The following is a 22,482-nucleotide window of genomic DNA, read 5'->3' on the forward strand; positions in this document are numbered from 1 at the left end:
TTTGATTTAAAACAGAGTGTTGGGTGCCAGTGTCCACCATGAAGCCAACGGGTTTCCCTTTCACATGTATGGTTACCCAGGACTCGGGGAGGGGTGCCGAGTCTTGACTCCCCTAGTCACTGTCTTCCCTCGCATATAGAACTTGAGTTCCAGGGGAAATTTTCTCTCTCTGGGTTGTTCCTCTCTTTGGGTCCCTCTTAGGGCACTCATTTTTCTGGTGCCCCCGTTCTTTGCAGTAAGCACACTGATCTTTCTTTAGGGCCTGCCTTTTTGGTCTCTCTTTTTCTCCCGACAAAGTTGTTCCTCCCTTTCTTCTGGGGTCTCTCTATTATTAAATACCTTTTTAGCTGCTTTCAGTAAGTCTTGTATTGTCTATTCTCCTAACCCCTCTATCTTTTGTAATTTCCTCTTAATATCTGGGTCTGCCTGATTCACAAACACTAGTAGAACTGCAGCATGTGACTCTTCAGCCTGGGGGTCCATAGGTGTATATTGCCTGAAAGCTTCCATCAGCCTCTCTAGGAAGGCTGCCGGGCTCTCAGTGGGCTCTTGTCTTACTAAATTTACCTTTGCCAAATTTGTCGGCTTCTTAGCTGTGGCCCGCAGGCCAGCCATTAGAGTCTGGCGGTACAATCGGAGACGCTCCCTAACAAAATCCCAGTTAGGCCGCAACAGAGGAAACCCCTTGTCTACGAGATGAGGCCGGGCGGTTGGTCTCCCGTCAACCCCCGGGACCTGTTTCTGCGCCTCTGCCAGGATTCGCTCCCATTCTTCCGTGGTGAAGAGCACCTGCAACAGCTGCTGACAGTCATCTCAGGTGGGGTTATGAGTGAACAAAATGGAATCTAAGAGGTTAATGAGGCCTTGGGGTTTCTCCAAAAAAGGAGGATTTTGGGTTTTCCAATTATACAGATCACTCGTGGAAAAAGGCCAGTACTGATAGGTTTGCTTTCCGTCCAGGTTAGCTGGTCCCACTCGGACGGGGAGTGCCTGTACAGTAGATGAAGGTAACTCTGGGTCTCCATGATCCTGCTCACCCCTATTTTCTCTATTCTTTCTCTGGGGTCGGGGTTTCTTTATCCCTTCTGATTCATCGGGGGGGGGGAGCTCTTCCCCCCCCGGGGGGAACCTGCAACGGAGGAGGGGCATATGGCGGGGGCCTAATTTCCGTCTCCAAGTCAATCAGGTTCCGGTCCGAGGATTCCTGCAAGACCGGTTTTGGGCCCTTATTCTTCTTGGCTTCCTCTGGGGCAGTGGGAGTTTCTATAACCAGGGCCTGTACATTAGGAGAATCAGGGAGTTTGTGAACAAAAGGTTTTAACCATTTGGGCGGATCTTTTACTAGATCTTGTCAGACCATAACATATGGGACTTGGCTCGGGTGGCCCCAGGGATCAGGAGCCATAACTTTTTCTTTTACCGCCCAAATAATAGAAGGTTGAAAAGTTTTCTCTGGAGGCCATCTAACTTGGAAGGCGGGCCACTCTGCAGAGCAAAAGATTATTAATTTACTCTTTGTAACCAGTAGCGACAGATCATACGCTCTAGCCCTGACATCCGAGAAATGATCAGTCATGAGAGAGAGTGGGGTGGATTTTCTTTGCCCCATAGCGAGAGTCAGAAGAAAGTCACCGAGAATTACCACCAAAAAATCCTATCGGGAGTGGTGGCAGCCAGGAGGTTGGGCTTGTGGTATGCTTTGTGGAACTATTTGAGTGCCTTAGTCGTTGCACGGAAGTTTTCTTGTTGGGGGTGGGCACCCTAAGGGTTTCTAGCTCGTTCTGTGACCCCCTTATCCTTTCACAGGAGTCTTCCAGTGGCAGGCGCCCTATCGGCTCTTAAGTGCCTGTCCCGTGCCCACACAGACGGGTTTTTATTTGGCCAGATTCTCGGTTTAGAATACAAGAAAAAAGAAAAGAGTTTCACCCTCTCGGGCTCCCGTTACTGGGGCTGACTTGTTGGGAGGCCTTCAGAATCCGCCAGGGAGTAACCCTGGCCGGGACTCGTCAGTTGCCCCAACAACTGTCTGCCTGTTCACTGAAACTCCCAGAAACAGAAATGAGGCTCCAAGGCTCTATAGGAAGAAGTAGACAACGACACACCAGAGAACAACGAGACAGGAGACAATGCTGGCAGTTATACAGAAAAACACACAGACAGACACACATCGGCCGACAACACAGATCCTCTGGAACAAGGGTCACCTTACCGAATGGCATCCACTGTTCCCCAGATTCGGGCTTAGGAGAGCAGGTCTCCTTCCCGCAGAGCTGGCTGCCTTCCAGCATGCTCGCTGGCCTCGCCCTCACGCCAGCCGGAACGGCCAATCCGTTCCCTCATGGAAAGCTTTCCTTCACGCCAGACACCTTCCTGCCTTTTAGCAGGGCCTCGGATTTACTCTGGGCTTTCTGCACCAGATAACTTCCTGCTTCACAGCAGGGCCTTGGATTTACTCTGGGCTTTTCTAGACCTGCCTGAGCACTGGTGCTATTACCTGTCCTTTTTCCCCTTTGTTCCAAAGAGCGTTCTTCCCCGGTCAAGGGATCCCGGACGAGCCCCCAAATGTTCTGCCTGTAGTCCGAGTCCCTGGTCGGGAAAGAAGACTCCTCGAAACAATGCAACTTGCAATAGGGGAATTTATTATTGACTCGAGCCAGGGCCTCCCGCCCTCACCAAGTGTGTGAGGACGAAAGGCCCCGAGCCCCAGTTCTCTCGGGTATTTATTAGGTCAAAAAAGCAGCAGGTAGTTGGCGCAAGTGGATTGGTTACACAGCGGGTAGTTGGCGCAAGCGGATTGGTTACACAGTTGCAAGGTAATTTTTGTTGGCCCAACGTGGGGCTTTCAGCTTTCCCCTGATAGGTTCCCTTTTTTCTTGCTAGGCATATGTTGATTGGCTAGCTCCAGGAGGCCTGATAATTATGTTACCCCGGGAAACTACTCCTAATCTAGGCTGCCTGTCATGGCGTTAGCTGTGACAGCCTCACAGTATTAGGATGCATAGAAAATGGACCTTTATTATTTAAGTTTGATTTTCCTTTTGAAAAAGAAATCTGAGAATGTTCAGTTCCAGTTTCAACTTTTTATCAACATCACCTCCTCTGCTTAACTCCTTTGATGTCACCATTTGTTCACTCATTTTAAAGTATGAAATTCAGCCAGGCTGGCTATTTAAAACCTGGGACAGAAAATGGTATAAATGAATTGCTAAAAAAGAGTAAGTTTCACTTGAGGGCCAAAGCAAATCCATTTTCCCCCTAGATTTTGAAATTGCTTCCATTGTTTCCCCTCTACATTAGTACACTAAATAACGTGCTATAATAAGGCAGAGTATTATTTTTAAAAAATGATAGTCAAGAGCCACTAAATTGGTTCCTTTAAATTACAACTTCAATTTGACAAACACTGAACTCAAAGGATCAGAATTTTTTCTCTTAAAGGATTTTGTTCTGGGAGTAACACTGTAGGTACTTATCAACCCTTCACACCTTAGAGTAAATGAAGAATATGGCATGAATATTGATGAAAGGGATGGGATTATAAAAGTGAGAGAAAGAGGTGCCCAGAAGTGAAGAGTTGGGAAGGGAAGGGAAAAATAAGAAAAAAAAAAGTGGAGGTTTAAGCTCACTAGCTTTAAAAGTTATGACTCGCTCTCAATGAGTCATTAACTCTGAACTGTCATCAAGAGGACACAAAATCTTAGTGAAGAAGTGATGAGGAAAAGAAGAGTTCTCCACTCAGCCAAATAATTAAAGCAATACTATTACCACTGCCACTACTACTAATCACCATTTATTGAGCATATGCGGTGTGTCAGACATGGTACCAGGGCTTTGAAAGACTTATTTCTTTCAGTGATGCCAATGATCCTTTGAAATAGTATTTTGCCCATTTGAGAAATGAGAAAATTTCAAATAAAAAACATTGCATAATTGGCCCAAATGTATAGCTGCTAGGTGGTAGCTGCTAGGTGGTAGAATCAGGGTTCATACCCAGGCCTGTCTGGCTGACTCAGGCATGATGTTTTCCCCACCATAAAACACTGGCTCTGTGCACGTCCTAATGGTGGTGGAAGCCACCCCACCCTACCCTACCCCACCCCACCCCTCCCCCCTAATCACACATGTCTGTCCTGACCTTGTCGTAGGGGCTGATTTTCTGTATAGATAGTGCAACTGGTCTAAGGAGAATGTCCTCCGATCTATTCTAAGAGGTGCCTGTGACCTCTGCCACACTGCCCACATCCTTCTGCTGCCACCTCCCATTCCCTGCTCTGAGCTTGTGCTCAGCCAGGAGCCTGAAACATTCATTCATACAAAGATGCCAGCAGGGGCAAGTATATTTGTCAATTGCACTTTGAGGTGCACAAATATTTTTGTGTGCATTTATCAAGTATGGCCCAGTGTCAGGTGCGGTAGCCAGGGAAAGAAAAATGAATGAAACACAATCTCTGCCCTCAAGGAGATCTAAGTCTAGTGCGGGAGAACTGTATGGTTCTGAAATGTTCATTGATGAAGACTTTCAAAGAAGAGGATGCCTGTATTTAAAGGACAAGTCCTGATTTAGATTACATTAATGGCTTGAAAGCAACGAAGGGATTTCCACATGCCTGTGGAGCAAGCAGCAGCCTTCAGAGGAGCTCTGGTCTCCTGAAGGTGAGGACAGAGGGAGCCTAGCCTTTGAGACCTGATCTAGTTCAGCAGCATCAGACGCCCTGCTCACACCAGGCTGGGGTTGGGGAGGTGGGCAGTAAAGAGGGATTATGGGCCAACCATGGAAGGATTCACAAGTAGGGAGGTAAACAAACAGAGATGAGACCCTCTGAGGCAGTAACAAATGGTTCTGTGTTGTTTTCTGGGAGAATCCTTTTCTGCGATGCTCAGAGTTTTGATCTTATTTGAATGAGGACTTGTAGATACTTTGTCTCAGAAGTGAAGCAGTTATGTAAAATGTGAACCATGCTTCCTTTTTTTGACTCCTGCTTTATGCCACTGTATTGTCCTCGTTTGGAACATTGGGGTTCATGGTTGAAACCGTGGGTTGGGGAAGGTGCTGGCTTGTGCTGGCTTGTGCTGGGAGGAGAGAGGGACCCATCATCATCCCTTCATCCCTCCCCAGATGGCTGGGGAGGAGGGGTGGAGGAAAGCCAGGAGAGTGGCAGCAAGAGAAGCCAGCCAGCCTGGAGCCTGACAGAAGGAAAACACTAAAGGAGGAAAATAGAAGACGAAAGACTCCAGTTGTGTAGGGAAATACTGAGATAGAAATGATAACATTCAAGACCATAAACCTCTTGCATTTTTCTACTGTGTTAAAATTTTATGTCCCTTACTTGGGCCATTGAGCCAGTTCCTGTCTGTTTTACAAATGAGTTCTGCCACTCCTGTGCTACCTTGGTGACAAATCAGGTCTTTGGGGAGGGCCACCTGGCAAGAGGCTGGCAAGTGGGGACAAAAGTGAGGAGTGGGGAAGAGCCAAGGTGGACAGAATGAGGTGGCTGGATAGGTGATTTGGGAGTCTCAGGGGAATAAGACGACGTCCTGTGTAAGGCCACACCACTCAGGAGTCACTTTTTAAAAATTGAAGTATAGTTGATTTACAGTGTTGTGTTAGTTTCTGGTGTACAGGAAAGTGATTCAGTTATATAACTATATATTGTGAAGTAAAAATGAAAGTGTTAGTTGATCAGTTGTGTCCAACTCTCTGCAACCCCAGGGACTGTAGCCCGCCAGGCTCCTCTGTCCTTTGGATTCTCCAGGCAAGAATACTGAAGTGGGCTGCCATGTCCTTCTCCAGGGGAACTTCCTAACTCAGGCAGGGAATCAAACCCAGGTCTCCTGCATTGCAGGCAGATTCTTTACCACCTGAGCCACCAGGGAAGCCCTATATATTATACTATACTTCAATTAAATGTATATATTCTTTTCCATTATGGCTTATTACAGGATATCAACTCTAGTTCCTCATGCTATACAGTAATAGTTCCTTGTTTATCTACTTTATCTGTAATAGCTTGTATCTACTAATCCCCAGGAGCCACTTCTGTGCACTGCCCCTCTCCCCAGCTTGCTCTGGCTTCTTTGCTGCCCCTCACTTCTGCCTCAGGTGGCAGCCTACACTTTCCCCCAGGGGAATTGTTGACTACTTACATTATTGTTGGCCCAACAAAATACTATGCATGCATGCATGCATGCATGCTTGCATGCTCAGTGCTGTCTGACTCTTTGCCACCCCGTGGTCTGTAGCCTGCTAAGCTTCTCTGTCCATGGGGTTTTCCAGGCAAGAATACTGGAGTGGGTTGCCATTTCCTCCTCCAGGGGATCTTCCCTACCCAAGGATCGAACCCACCTCTCCTGTGTCTCCTTCATCATAGGTGGATTCTTTATCACTTGAGCCATCAGGGAAGCCCAACCTTACCATACTTCGATCATTAAGGTTATTAGGAAGAAAGTTGGGCAGGGAGAGGGATGAGGGATGGAACCTCCAAAACCCAAATTTAAGGAAGAATACACCCAGAAATCTTTGATAAGAAGCTTGATCAAATTAGCACTATCATTTTAAAATGGAAAAGTCAGTCCCTAAGCTGCAAAAGGCAGCATTAATATACATTTGTAGGCAATGGGGTCGGGGGAGGAGAGGTTGAACTCTTTGCTGGTGTCTACATGGGTTGGGCTTTAGCAGCTGAAGCTGCATGTGCAGGGGCTTTGGGGGGATTTAAGGACACAGGCTGCAAAAAATCTGGGGAAAACTGAAAATTGCTGGTGTGTGTTTGTGTTTGTGGCGGGGAGGGGGACTGGGGTGAAAGCTGCCTTGGGCATTTTTTCTCACCAGTATAAACACAGCTCTCTAATATAAGGTTTTACATTATTAGCTCTTAAAAATATAAAAAAAATTGTTTTTATCATTGTGTAGGCAGAGCATATTTGCATCACTGAACCTGCCTATGCATGCTGGGCACAAATATCTTATTCTTTCCTCTTCTTTTTTTTCTTGTTTTAAAGCAGACTTTGAAAGGTGCATATGAGCCCAGTTTCCATAGCAATTGCAAGCATCAGTGATAACCCAGAGCTTCTAAGTTATAATATACAGGCTACCCTATTAATGAGTTTCAAACTGCATTTCCCTGAGACAACGGCTCAGCCACTGATAGATAAGGTCAAACCCCATCTCCAAACTTTAAATTAAATCAGGATAGATCAAAATGCAACAGAAGGAGTGTCCTTTTGGAAAGTGTGCTGTTAAAAAAAAATACATTCTTTGTGGAGGCAAAACAGTTGCTTTTCTGGTTTGTAGTGCCCAGATGGAAAAATCCTAAAACAGATACTGCTTCTTCTGGGTTATTAATGGCATGTTGTCATTTCCTTATGCTATTTGTGAGTGAGTTTTTCCCATGGTAGCTCAGACTCTAAGAAAGCACATAATCCTTTACCCCAGGAAGAGCAGATATGATGGTTAATACTTAGTAGATCTGAAATGACACTAGTTCAACTGTAATTGATCAACTTGCTTATTCATGTACTTAGTGCCAAGACTCAGTGCCTGCCTTCAAGGAGTCCCCGGATTAGTGACAACTTAGCCTTGTCACCAGACCATTTCTATACTGTGCAAGAGAGCTGTAGAGAGGCCTTCAAGTGGCATTGCCAAGGTCTTAAAAGCCCTTCCCATGGAGTTGATTTCAAGGACAATACTTCCAAGTAAAGTGGAACTTAGCCAAATGAAGAGAGGTGGGCCAAGGGAGATTGGCATTCCAGATGTAGGTCAAAGGCAATGTGGTTTGTTTCAGGGACCTGCATGGTGTCTTATGAAAGAGAATTTGAGGGATTAAAGAGGTAAGAAGGGTGCTGAAAGGTTTCACCTACAGTGCCAAGGTCAAGGGAGCCATTGCCATTTTATTTATTTATTTTTAATCAGAAGAAAATTATTTTACAATGTTGTGGTGGTTTCTGCCATACATCAACATGAATCAGTCATTGTTATACGTATGTCCCCTCCCTCTTGAACCTCCCTCCCAACTCGTACCCCATTCCACCCCTCTAGGTTGTCATAGAGCACCAGATTTGAGCTCCCTGCATCATACAGCAAATTTCCACTGGCTATCTAATTTTACATATGGTAATATATATGGTTCAATTCTACTCTCTCAATTTGTCCCACCTTCTCCTCCCACCCCCGCCCCCGTGTCCACAAGTGTGCCACTGCCATTTTTAAGAAGGAGGGTGACGTAATCAGACGCCTGCTTTTGAAAAACTGTATGCTACAGGATGGGGCCTGGAAGAAACAGGGTGGAGGGGGGAAAGCTGGAGACAGGAACACAGACCTGACATTGGTCTCAGGAAGCTGATGATTTTTAACATTCTACTGTGGACCCTCTTCACTTCTCACTCACAGCAAAGGCACACCCCACTCTCCACCAGCGCCAGGCAAAGCTTGGTCCCCAGAACAGCAGCATCAGCATCACCCAGAAGCTGGTTAGAAATGCAAATTCTCAGGGCCCACCCCAGACTTATGAAATCAGCATCTCCAGGACCAGCGCCCAGCAATCTCAGCAGGCTTTAACAAGCTTCCTGGGGGATGCTCATGGATGTTCAAGTTTGAGAACTTCTGCCATACTGTACAGCTTTTTAATGAGCTGAGTTCAACTCTCTGTGGGACAAATCTCACTGTTACTCTGTGTGTGTGTGTGTGTGTGTGTGTGTGTGTGTATGTGTGTAAAGTGTATACAATTTTGCAAAAATTCATCACATTAGGTGTCACGACAATGCACAGCCATTAATGTGCACACACATTAGGTGTCTCAACAGATTTGGTGAGAATGAACAGATATGAGTCTTGATTCAGATTACAACTCTACTCCAGCTGTCCCCCACCTGTCCATATGTAACTCTTCCCCAGCCCCTCCTCCTCATCTTTCTGTATACTGCCTCCCCATACACATCCACACACTCACTTGTGCAGTGGATGTCCCTGTCACCCCCAGCTCAGAGTCCCAGGATTTATCTGTATTTTCATCTTCTCTTGGGCTATTCATTTTCCCCAGAATATGTGTCTTCCTGTTTTTATCACATATCTTATTCAGTCTTCCACATTTTGTATCAACCACACCTCAATCTCCTAAGCCAGAATAGTAGGTGCCAACCTTGGGGTAATACAAAAGAATATAGTAATTGACAGTGAAACATTTAGAGTCAAAAAAATCTAGGTGTGCCCTATGTTCATAGCAGCACTATTCACAATAGCCAAGACACGGAAACAACCTAAATGTCCATCAGCAGATAGATGGATAAAGAAGATGTGGTTCATATAGACAACTGAATACTCCTCAGCTGCAAAAAAAAGGAATGAAATAATGCCATTTGCAGCAACAGGGATGGAGCTAGAGATTATCATGCTAAGTGAAATAAGTCATAAAGAGAAAAACAAATGTCATGTGATATCACTTGGTTGTAGAATATAAAATATAACACAAATGAATCTGTCTACAAAACAGAAAAAGACTCACAGAAACAGAGAAGAGACTTGTAGTTGCCAAGGGGGAGGGGAGAGATGGACTAGGACTCTGGGGTTAGTAAATGCAAACTATTATGTATAGGATGGATAAACAACAAGGTCCTACTGTATAGCACAGGAAACTATATTCAATATCCTTGGATAAATCATAATAGAAAAAATATAGGAAAGAATTATATATGTATATAACTGAGTCACCTTGCTGTACAGCAGAAGTTAATACAACATTCAGTTCAGTTCCGTTCAGTCGCTCAGTTCTGTCTGACTCTTTGCGACCCCATGAACCACGGCACGCCAGGCCTCCCTGTCCATCACCAACTCCCGGAGTCCACCCAAACTCATGTCCACTGAGTCAGTGATGCCATCCAACCATCTCATCCTCTGTTGTCCCCTGCTCCTCCCGCCCTCAATCTTTCCCAGCATCAGGGCCTTTTCAAATGATTCAGCTCTTCACATTAGGTGGCCAAAGTATTGGAGTTTCAGCTTCAACATCAGTCCTTCCAATGAACACCCAGGACTGATCTCCTTTAGGATGGACTGGTTGGATCTCCCTGCAGTCCAAGGGACTCTCAAGAGTCTTCTCCAACACCACAGTTCAAAAGCATCAATTCTTCAGCTCTCAGTTTTCTTTATGGTCCAACTCTTACATCCATACATGACTACTGGAAAAACCATAGCCTTGACTAGACAGACCTTTGTTGACAAAGTAATGTCTCTGCTTTTTAATACAACATTGTAAATTATAATTCAATAAAAATAGATTTATTTTACACATGGTATATATGTCAATACTACTCTCTCCATTAGTCCCACCCTCTCCTTCCCCTACTGTGTCCACAGTCTTTTCTCTATGCCTGCATCTCTATTCCTGCCCTGCAAACAGGTTCATCAGTACCATCTTTCTAGTTTATATGTATATGTGTGTGTGTGTGTGTGTGTGTGTGTGTTAATATATAAAATCTATTTCTCTCTTTCTGACTTACTTTACTCTGTATAACAGGCTCTAGGTTCATCCAGTGGGAAGAAGCTATATGGGCACAGGGAGCTCAACCTGGTGCTCTGTGACAACTCAGAGGGGTGGGATAGGGTGGGAGGGGGGGAAATTCAGGAGGGAGGAAACATATGCATACTTGTGGCTGATTCACGTTGTTGTATGGCAGAAGCCAACACAAGATTGTAAAGCAATTATCCTCCAATTAAAAAATAGAATAATTTATTCTTTAGCAGGATAGTTCTCAGACAAACAAAACAAAACTAATACATTTTAACAATCAAAGTTTGAATCCAAGCTTTACCATTAATTAGGTGAGTGACCTAAGGGAAACCATGTTACCTCCTTAAAGCAAGTTTAATAATAACAGTGGCTTTCATGTATGATTGTTGGAATGATTAAGTGAAACGAGGTTAGTGAAACACATGGCCTCTAATAAGTACTCCATAAGTGGAGGCCGTTATTGTTATTTTTCTCATCTGCCCACATTCCTTTTCCCCATCTGTTAAACTGCTAATCATTTCTGGAAGAGTGCTGGACATACCCGAGTCTATTTCTTCTCTCCCCCTAGACTGAGGGCCACTTGAAGACAGGAACTGTGACCACATGTCTGATGCCTCCCGGCACAGTGCTTTCTACCCAATAGATGTGAGAGAACTGAGCTGAGAAGTTGAATCTGGAAACTTCTTCCTCCTGTCCAAATTGGATTCTCTCATTCACCTACCATTTACCTATTCAAACACAGTTGTTTCTTCCCTGAGGCTCCTCAAGCTTCAGCACCATAAGCTGTGAGGGGCACAGGTGAAAACAAAGTGAAAAGGTGACAGTCCCCAAAGCCACGCTTGAGTGGCAGCTGCTTCAAGTAACCTTCTCTTTGAAGATGTCCTTTGTGTTTTCATCACCACTAAGTCTGCAAAGTAGGAGATGAAATGGAAGGGCAGCAAGCAGGATTTAGATATAAAGCCAGTCTTAATTTTAATTTTAAAATGCATTGAAACTTCTAGGACACAGCCAAGTTTATGAAATAAAGGAATTAATTCTGTCTCATGAATCCAAACCACCGGTAAGAACTGCATTCCGTTATTAATAGCAATACCTGACACTTTATATTCTCAGGGTGTTTCTAAATCTTTTTTCTTCTGAATTTGCTTTATTAATTGTTATCAACTTTGATAGCAACATACAATTTTTAGAGCTGGGAGGAGTCTTAAAGTCCCTTTAGTCCAACTAAAGGGTTACCTCTAGCTCACCTTAGAGGTTAGTTTCTCCATTTCATAAGTACTTACAGAGACCAAAAAGGCACCCAAGGCATGTGAAGCCAAGGGGAAGTGATATTTGTATATAGCCACACAATCTCTCCCTTTATATCTGGGAAACATAAATTGAAGACAGATTGGAGCGTGTTTTCAAATTGATTCGGGCACTGCTCTTGTATTTAGAACTCAGAAAAGCCTTCAGGGAGACTGTCCTTTCTCAGAAAGCCTGACTCCAGACCAGCCCCTTATACCCTCTCTGGCTGACATTCTGCCTCTTCCAGCTGTGCAGGAAGGAGCACCTTGGTACTCTGGGAGTATCCAAGCATAAAGACAATGTGGGAAAATAAGAAAGATGGGCAGTGCACATGGAACCATGCATGACTCCTGAATTCCTCATCTTCTCTGAGTGAGGGAAGAGGAGACACCCCTGGTCCCTTCCCTGCCTGTGTCTCTTCAGCTTCCTTAACAAATGTGAGATGCAAAACTACCTGTGCCATGGGGTTGTGTGGAAGATTCATGAAGTAACACCTGGAGAAGGCATAGGACAGTATCCGACACCATTAGCATAACTTAATATTCTCGCTATTGTGAGAACTGTCATGAAGCACTCCATGGAGCTCTGGGATCAGTCCCAATCATCCAGGGCCCTACCTTTAGATGTGGCCTTAAACAAAGGCAAAATTTGCTGCTCACAGTCGAGGCAGTGCAGATCCCAGGAGCCAGTGTTACTTAGGGTTAGTCGTTCAGTCATGTCTGACTCTTTGTGACCCCCATGGGCTGTAGACCACCAGGCTTCTCTGTCCATGGGATTTTCCAGGCAAGAATACTGGAGTGGGTAGCCATTCCCTTCTCCAAATCTTCCTGACTCAGGGATCAAACCCTGGTCTCCTGCATTGCAGGTGGATTCTTTACCATCTGAGCTACCAGGAAAGCCCTGTATGCTAATGTCTAAATCAGAATCTGTTTCCCCAGGAAAACCAACCTGGGATTGACCTCTACCACATGCTGAGCTGAGTATGATATAATGTGAAACCTGAAGCTGTCTGCCCAGTCCTCAGAAATGGGCCATCTGAAGTCCATTCTAGCTGCTGAAGTTTCAGAGGTATGTCTGGCTACTGGGTTTTTCATAGCAGAGCAGCACACAAAGCTAGGACTAGAAGGTTGTTAGCAGCAGGAAATAAACAAGGGACAGATCACCCACCTTAAGCATTGCTACACTTAAGTACTGCTTTGACAAGACCCTCCTGCCCCCAAATTTTGACATGAGACCCAGGAAAAGCCAATGCTGCTTTTTCCCAGTTGGCTCTGTTGGAGCCTTAATCAGTTTGTTCTCAGGACCCTCCACTTTCCTTTTATCCAGAATTTATTAGGGATTTCTGACCCATGAGTTCATCTGACTCTGGTTGAGATGTGATTGTCAGTATGGACACTGTTTTGATGACAATCTTAAGTTCAACTGACAATAAATAAACACCAGCTACATTTTAAAAAATCTCTCCAACATACATAAAAATGTGAATGGCCATGCCATCTGTTAGAAAGTACATGCAAGTTATCATCATGAGATGGAAGCTCTTCCATGTTTTGAAATTTTAGTTTTAGTTTTGAAATTCACTAAAAGTTTCTCACCATTTTTGAATGCTATTTATAGCTTTGGTGTATCAATTCCAAGACTCTAATCTTTGCCCTTCTGATCCCCTGTGATAAGGAAGAAAAATTATATTCTAATATTGTCTTCCTCTTCTATTGATAAAAATGATCTTCTGTCTGTGACATAGGATTTATAGCTCAGACGGTAAAGCATCTGCCTACAATGCAGGAGACCCGGGTTCGATCCCTGGGTTGGGATGATCCCCTGGAGAAGGAAACGGCAACCCACTCCAGTATTCTTGCCTGGAAAATCCCATGGACCGAGGAGCCTGGTAGGCTACAGTCCATGGGGTCGCAAAGAGTCGGACACGACTGAGCAACTTCACTTTATGATGGAGAAGAGTGAAAGTAATGTGTGTGCTCTTTAGATATACTTATTTATTTTCATGCAACATCATTAATATCCCTGGTGTATCCAAACCTGTTTATATCCCATCTGTTTTCTTCCTGCCACAAACAAAACTTCCGTGCCCTGGAAGACTTTGATTCCACTGTTTTGAAGCTTCAGAGACAATGTGTGCAAACATTCTGCATTATATCAGCATCATGTGAGCAGAAGAAAAAAAAATTGGAAAAGAAAAACAATGAAAGCAAAGGAATTCTAGAATCTATAAAGTTAAATCTCATCTTAGGATCAGAAATGAGAGCAATCACAAGTGGAAGGTTATATGTGCATTGGTGGATTCTTGACCTGTTGAGCCTACAACCATTTTGTTTGCTTAAACATTAATCCTTCATGTATTGATGTGCTGCAAGTTTAACTCATCTGGGTTCATAGTGGCATGTAGTGGCATGCCACTTTCCTAAAGAACGGCAATGGAATGAACTTTCCTAAAAAATCCACATGGTGAGTCTCACTTTTTTAAGTTCATTGGCTCTAGAGGGCCCAAGAATGTAGAAGTGAGTATATAGATTTGGTATTGTCACTAATGTCCCTTTGGCTAAGTAACTTTCATAGAATATCCTTAAACTTGAAATGTTAGATATGTTTTGTTTATGTGGCTCTGAGAATGCAAAAATGAATAATCAGATCCATGCTCTCAATGAGCTCCTTTAACTGGGGCAAAGGTTTGCTTAATAGATAGAGCCATTTCCTTCTCCAGGGGATCTTCCCAACTCAGGGATTGAACCCGGGTCTCCCGCATTCCAGGCAGATGCTTTAACCTCTGAGCCACCAGGGAAGCCCAATAGATAGAGCATGTTGCGGCAAATATTTAATAGGTTAGTGTTGAGGAAGCACAGATAAAAGATATTGAATGTCTATTTCAAATAGACTATCTCCCTTCTCCCTAGCCAAATTTCTATCTGTAGCAGCACATCTTTGGTAAATGATTAAGGACAGCAGAATTTTCTGATCACCCCCAATGTCCATCTTTAATCTTCTTAGCATGTTGAAGCAACATGTTGTATTGGACATTACTTGAATTTGGAGTCAGAACACATTAATTTGTATCCAGGATCTGTGTCTTGTTAACTGAGTCTAAGACTTAACTGATGTCACGTAATTTTGTCATCTGTTAAAGGGTATAAGAGACAATTATGAAGAAAAATAATAACAATAGGTAATATTTCTTGAGTTTTTACTATGTACCAGGCCCTGTTCTAAGTGTTTACAGGTGTTTGCATTTATTATCATAATCCTTCGAGATAACTAACATTATTAATCTAAGTTTTCTGTGCTGCATGCTGTACTTAGTCGCTCAGTCATGTCTGACTCTTTGCAATCCCATGGACTATAGCCCACCAGTCTCCTCTGCCCATGGGATTCTCCAGGCCAGAATACTGGAGTGGGTTGCCATGGCCTCCCCCAGGGGATCTTCCCAACCCAGGGATTGAACCCAGGTCTCCTGCATTGCAGGTGAATTCTTTACCAGCTGAGCTACCAGGGAAGCCCAGTCTAATAAGTTTACAGATGAGAAATTGGATGTAAGAAAAGTTAAGTAGTTTATATGACATTACGATAGTTTCCTGCAAGTTAACTGGCTACTCCAGGACTAGAAACAGGACAGTCTAATTTCTTCACCACTATGCAGAAGCTAATATAACCTGATATACCTATCTCAAAGGCTTGTAATGACGCTCAACTGAGATATATGTAAATACTTTGTAAGTTATAAATTTTATAAACATGTGAATACAGATTTTAATAGTGCAGTATGAGTAGTTTAACAACAATTAGCATTTGCATACAATTGTTAAATTTGCATCATGTATAATTTAGTAATAGAGTATGCCAACCAACATTTTAATATTTAGAATGCCATGGGACCTTCTGGGAACAGAATTTGAAAGATGGAACTACTACATAAAAATTAGCATAAATAGCCTGACTACTTTCTGTAATTCTCTTTCCCTTGGAGCAGACTTCAATAGAATGAGGTTTATCTAAAATTCATTCAGCCTGCTTCAGGATGGCAGGCTTTACTTTTTTTTTCCAAACCTCACTGAAATGACAGTAAAGAAGTGTAAAAGGGAATACATTTATAATAGAACTGAAAAGGGGATAAAGGACCAAGGATTGACCAGAGATTTTGACAAATGTCTGAAAGACTGAAAACATATGGAGTTATTTAACAGATAAACTAGTTGTGGAAGTATCAGCTCACAACACAGAAAGCAGATGGGGAAGAGGCAGCTGAAGGTGGAGGAATTCTGAACGAGGAACTCGTAGATACAAAGAGTTGAATTGAGAAATGGTGTGGAACTCACAGTGATTAATTGAAATACTACATCAAAAATAGTTATACCATGTCCTTCACCCCCACGTCCTCATGTGAAGAGGCTGTCTCTACTTTCAAATAGGAGAATAGTTGTATAAAGGAATTGAAAGGTCTGGAGTCCTGTTGTGGTTCTTGGGTACCCTATGGTAAAGGTCCCTTTGTTTTGACTATATGAAAGATGTCCAATCTGCCTCCCTTATTTCTGCCCCTTCACCCTCCAAAATAAAGCTTCCCAACAAATGATATGCCTTCCCTTTCATATGGAGAAATATCTACTTAGCACCAAAGAAAATCAATGCCAATTATTTCTTTTTAATCAACCTATTTCTATACTTTAAAAAAAAATACTTCTTTGGCTGCCCTGCAGTATGTGGGATCTTAGGTCCCCAATCAGGGATTGAAGCTGTGCCCCTTGCACTGGAAGCACTGAGTCTCAACAACTGGACTGCTAGGGAAGTCTCTAATTCCACATTTATAAGTCCAAATATACAATGTAGGATGACATGACATTTGAAAAAACCAACAACTCACATTAGAAAAACCTAATGTAATTTTTTTTAACCCAGAGGAGAGAATAAAAAATAAGTTAAAGTTGAAGGAATAAAAAATAAGTTAAAACCAAATCTATTAAATATCCTTCAAGAGATTTGAGAAAATATTGCATGGGTAAAATAGTAATAAGATGTTTTAAAGAGGAACATGCAAAAAATAAAATCATGGAAGTTTAAAATATGATTTGTTAAATACACATTAGAAAAGAAAAAAGAAAGAGAAAACTAAGATACAAAGAAAATCACAAATTGGAGGCTAGATATCTAATCAGAGTTCCAGAAAGATAGAGCAAGAAAATGGAGAAAAGGAAATAACCAGAGAAATAATAGAAGAAAATTTCCTAGAGTTTAATTAAACATCATCAACTTGAAGGAGCCCAATAAATATTCAGCAGAATAAACACAGAAAAGCTCACATTGAGACATGTAACTAAAATTTTGTAATAACAATGATAAAGGCATAATCCTAAAAGCTTCTGGTGATAAAAGGTCAGTGGGAAATGGAAAAAGAAACCATCGTGATAAATAATATTACAAACACCACTTGCTAGAAGACAATGGGACAATGTCTCAAAATTTCAAAGCAAAATGTTTTCAACATACTATTCTTTATCCTAAATAAAGACCTTTTCAGACAAGCAAGGACTGAGGAAGTTTAACAACTACACACAGTTCTGAAAAAAAAATAAAGTTGCTTAAGAATGTGGTTCAGTAAAACCCAAAATAGAAGGAATCCAAGAATAAGAAAAATTAGGAAGACTTGAGAGCCAAGGATCAACACAACGAAAATAAATTCCAGGGCAACAATTCTATAGCAAGCCTCTAACACAACAAGTCATTAAATACAGACATATGAGGGCTCTATAAAGAATTTCTAAGCACATGGATTTATTTTAACCAAGTGTATGATTTTGAAGTGGGTAGTCTTGCTGATCAGGTGAAAACATGGACTGCATTTGTGAACAAGGAAAAAACTGGACAATTAAAAACACAAAGAAAAAAGATAATCAAAAAGAACATGGTCAATGGGAGTTCCCTGGTGGTCTGCTGATGAGGACTCTGCACTCTCACTGTCAAGGGCCCCAGTTTAATCCCTGGTTGAAGGAAAGAAAAGAAAGTACCACAAAATTTGATATAGCTTTTACCAGGTGAGATAGGGAAAGCAACACAGGGCAGAGGGTTTGAGGGTGTGTTTTGGTTGGGAGGGAAAAGTTGTGAAATAATAGTGTTCTAACAAGTGCTAATGCATTTCCTTTTATCTAAAATGTTATTAATAGGAATCAAATGTCCGCTAGCTAGAAACAAACTAACCACACCACAGTTGTGTCCAACTCTTTGCAATCTCTTGTACTGTAGACCCTCTGTCCATGGGGTTTCCCAGGCAAGAAAATTGGAGTAGGTTGCCATTTCCTCCTGCTGGAGATCTTCCTGACATAGGATCAAACCTGTGTCTCCTGCGTCTCCTGCATTACAGGTGGATTCTTTACCACTGAGCCACTAGGGAAGTGCAACTACACCTCATAGACATTTGCAGCTTTGCAAAGAAGTGATATGTAGAAAAATGCATTTAACACTAAAACCACTTTGAATGTAATTTAGTCTTGGATAACGCACAAGAAATTCTAAGATCAGGTGTTGATCAAAGGTCATGATTGTGAATGTCTTATCCTGATGTGGCATAGACATATTGGGTAGTTTGTCTGGAGGATAAAAAGCTAGAAAGAGGTCTTTATTTTATGGTACATACACACATACACACACACACACACACACACACACACACATACAGATAAATACTGAGGAACAGCATTCAAGACTATCAGAGTTTTCTAAACAATGACTGGTGCTATGAACACTCACACATGTTCTCCAGGGACATTGCACTCTAGAATGTTCTAATCATAAATTCATCAGTGGCAAGAAGAATGGGAACCATCTGTTTCAACTCTTCACCCCACCACCACCTCCACAAATGCTTTCCTCTGCTCTTGAGCAACAGAGAATTTTTTTTTTTTTCAAAGAATAGCCCATGGAACATAGAAATGGCATAGAAAGGATTCAGGTGCTCAGATTTTGGAATGGGTGGAGAAACACCTAATCTATTCATCTGTACTACTTCTTAATTAACAGGGAGGGAACACAGCCCCACCCATCAACAGAAAATTGGATTAAAGACATACTGAGCATGGTCCTGCCCATCAGAACAAGACCCAGTTTCCCATGTAGTCAGTCTCTTCCATTAGAAAGCTTCCAAAAGCCCCTTATCCTTCTCCAACAGAGGGCAGACAGACTGAAAACCACAGTCACCAGTCTCATCACATGGACCACAACCTTGTCTAACCCAATGAAACTATGAGCCATGCCGTGTAGGGCCACCCAAGATGGAAAGGTCATGGTGGAGAGTTCTGACAACATGTGGTCAACTGGAGAAGGGAATGGTAAACCACTTCAGTATTCTTGCCTTGAGAACCCCATGAACACTATGAAAAGGCAAAAAGATAGGAAACTGAAAGAGGAATTCTCCAGGTCAGTAGGTGCCCAATATGATACTGGAGAAGAGTGGAACAACATGATACTGGAGAAGAGTAGAGAATAACTCCAGAAAGAATAAAGAGATAGACCCAGAGCAAAAACAACATCCCATTGTGGATGTGACTGGTTATGGAAGTAAAGTCCGATGCTGTAAGAGCAATACTGCATAGGAACCTGGAATGTTAGGTCCATGAATCAAGACCAACTGGAAGTGGTCAAACAGGAGATGGCAACAGTGAACATTGACAGTTTAGGAATCAGCAAACTAAAATGGACTGGAATGGGTGAATTTAACTCAGATGACCATTATATCTACTACTATGAGAAAGAATCCTTTAAAAGAAATGGAGTAGCCATCATGGTCAACAAAAGAGTCTGAAATGCAGTACTTGGATGCAATCTCAAAAACAACACAATGATCTCTGTTTGTTTCCAAGGCAAACCATTCAATACCACAGTAATCCAAGTCTATGCCCCAAATGGTAATGCTGAAGAAGCTGAAGTTAAACAGTTCTATGAAGACCTACAAGACCTTCTAGAACTAACACCAAAAAAAGATGTCCTTTTCATTATAGGGGACTGGAATGCAAAAGTAGGAAGTCAAGAAATATCTGGAGTAACAGGCAAATTTGGCCTTGGAGTACAGAACGAAGCAGGGCAAAGGCTAATAGAGTTTTGCCAAGAGAATGTACTGGTCATAGCAAACACCCTCCTCCAACAACAAAAAAGAAGACTCTACACATGGACATCACCAGATGGTCAATACCAAAATCAGACTGATTGTATTCTTTGCAGCCAAAGATGGAGAAGCTCAATACAGTCAGCAAAAACAAGACCAGGAGCTGACTGTGGCTCAGATCATTAACTCCTTATTGCCAAATTCAGACTTAATTTGAAGAAAGTAAGGAAAACCACTAGACCACTCAGGAATGACCTAAATCAAATCCTTTACAATTATACAGTGGAAGTGACAAATAGATTCAAGGAATTAGATCTGATAGAGTGCCTGAAGAACTATGGACAGAAGTTTGTGACATTGTACAAGCGGCAGGGATCAAGAACATCCCCAAGAAAAAGAAATGCAAAAGGCAAAATGGTTGTCTGAGAAGGCCTTACAAATAGCTGAGAAAAGAAGAGAAGCTAAAGGCAAAGTAGAAAAGGAAAGATATTTCCATTTGAATGCAGAGTTCCAAAGAATAGCAAGGAGAGATAAGAAAGCCATCCTCAGTGATCAATGCAAAGAAATAGAGGAAAACAATAGAATACGAAAGACTAGAGATCTCTTCAAGAAAATTAAAGACATCAAGGGAACATTTCATCCAAAGATGGGCACAATAAAGGACAGAAATTGTATGGACCTAACAGAAGCAGAAGATATTAGGAAGAGGTGGCAAGAATACACAGAAGAACCATATATTAAAAAGATCTTCACAATCCAGATAATCATGATGGTATGATCACTCACCTAGAGCCAGACATCCTGGAATGCAAAGTCAAGTGGGCCTTAGAAAGCATCACTATGAACAAAGCTAGTGGCGGTGATGGAATTCCAATTGACATATTTCAAATCTTAAAAGATGATGTTGTGAAAGTGCTGCACTCAATATGCCAGCAAATTTGGAAAACTCAGCAGTGACCACAGGACTGGAAAAGGTCAGTTTTCATTCCAATCCCAAAGAAAGACAATGCCAAAGAATTTTCAAACTGCTGCACAATTGCACTCATCTCACATGCTAGCAAAGTAATGCTCGAAATTCTCCAAGCCAGGCTTCAACAGTACCTGAACTGTGAACTTCCAGATGTTCAAGCTGGATTTAGAAAAGGCAGAAGAACCAGAGATCAAATTTCCAAAGTCTGTTGGATCATAGAAAAAGCAAAAGAGTTTCAGAAAAACATCTACATCTGCTTTATTGACTACACCAAAACCTTTGACTGTGCAGATCATATAAATTGTGGAAAATTCTGAAAGAGATGGGAATACCAGACCACCTGACCTGCCTCTTGAGAAATCTGTATGCAGGTCAAGAAGCAACAGTTAGAACTGGACATGGAACAACAGACTGGTTCCAAATTGGGAAAGGAGTACATCAAGGCTATATATTATCACCCTGCTTATTTAACTTATATGCAAAGTACATCATGAGAAATGCTGGGCTGGATGAAGCACAAGCTGGAATCAAGATTGCAGGGAGAAATATCAATAACCTTAGATATGCAGATGACACCACCCTTATGGCAAAAAGCAAAGAAGAACAAAAGAGCTTCTTGATGAAAGTGAAAGAGGAGAGTGAAAAAGTTGGCTTAAAACTCAACATTCAAAAAACAAAGATCATGGCATCTGGTCCCATCACTTCATGGCAAATAGATGGGGAAACAGTGAAAACAGTGGCAGACTTTATTTGGGGGCTCCAATATCCCTGCAGATGGTGACTGCAGCCATGAAATTAAAAGATGCTTACTCCATGCAAGAAAAGTTAGGACCAACCTAGACAGCGTATTAAAAAGGAGAGATATGACTTCACCAACAAAGGTCCGTCTTGTCAAAGCTATGTTTTTTCCAGTAGCCATGTATGGATATGAGAGTTGGACTATAAAGAAAGCTGAGAGCCGAAGAATAGATGCTTTTGAACTGTGGTGTTGGAGAAGACTCTTGAGAGTCCCTTGGACTGCAAGGAGATCCAACCAGTCCATCCTAAAGGAAATGAGTCCTGAATATTCACTGGAAGGACTGATACTGAAGCTCAAACTCCAATACTTTGACCACCTGTTGCAAAGAACTGATTCATTGGAAAAGACCCTGATGCTGGGAAAGATTGAAGGCAGGAGGAGAAGGGGATGACAGAGGATGAGATGGTTAGATGGCATCACTGACTCGATGGACACGAGTTTGAGCAAGCTCCAGGAGTTGGTGATGGATGGGGAAGCCTGGAGTGCTGCAGTCCATGGGGTTGAAAAGAGTCGGACATGACTGAGAGACTGAACTGAAACTGAAATCATGAAGTATTGGACTATAAGTCTGTCTCCGACATGGAAATCTATAACATATTGTTTGACTTAGAGCAGTATCTCTGCTGCCTCTGGTCCTTTGAATCACATGGAACTGCCCAGTTTCATAGGGGCTTCCCCTATGGCTCAGCGGTAAAGAATTTGCCTGCCAATGTAGGAGATGCAAGGAGTGTGGATTCACGTTTGATCGCTGGGTAGGGAAGATCTCCTGGAGAAGGGCATGGCAACCCACTCCAGTATTCTTGCCTGGGAAATCCCATGGACAGAGGATCCT

General features: G+C 42.4%; 1 pseudogene; it reads right to left on the bottom strand.

Annotated features, from left to right (window-relative positions):
* Nucleotides 1-357: 357 nt before the first annotated feature.
* LOC122435531 lies at nt 358-2,288 on the bottom strand (annotated as a pseudogene).
* Between the last annotated feature and the right edge of the window lie 20,194 nt (nt 2,289-22,482).

The sequence above is a fragment of the Cervus canadensis genome, chromosome X (assembly GCF_019320065.1).
Source record: "Cervus canadensis isolate Bull #8, Minnesota chromosome X, ASM1932006v1, whole genome shotgun sequence".
Taxonomy (NCBI): domain Eukaryota; kingdom Metazoa; phylum Chordata; class Mammalia; order Artiodactyla; family Cervidae; genus Cervus; species Cervus canadensis.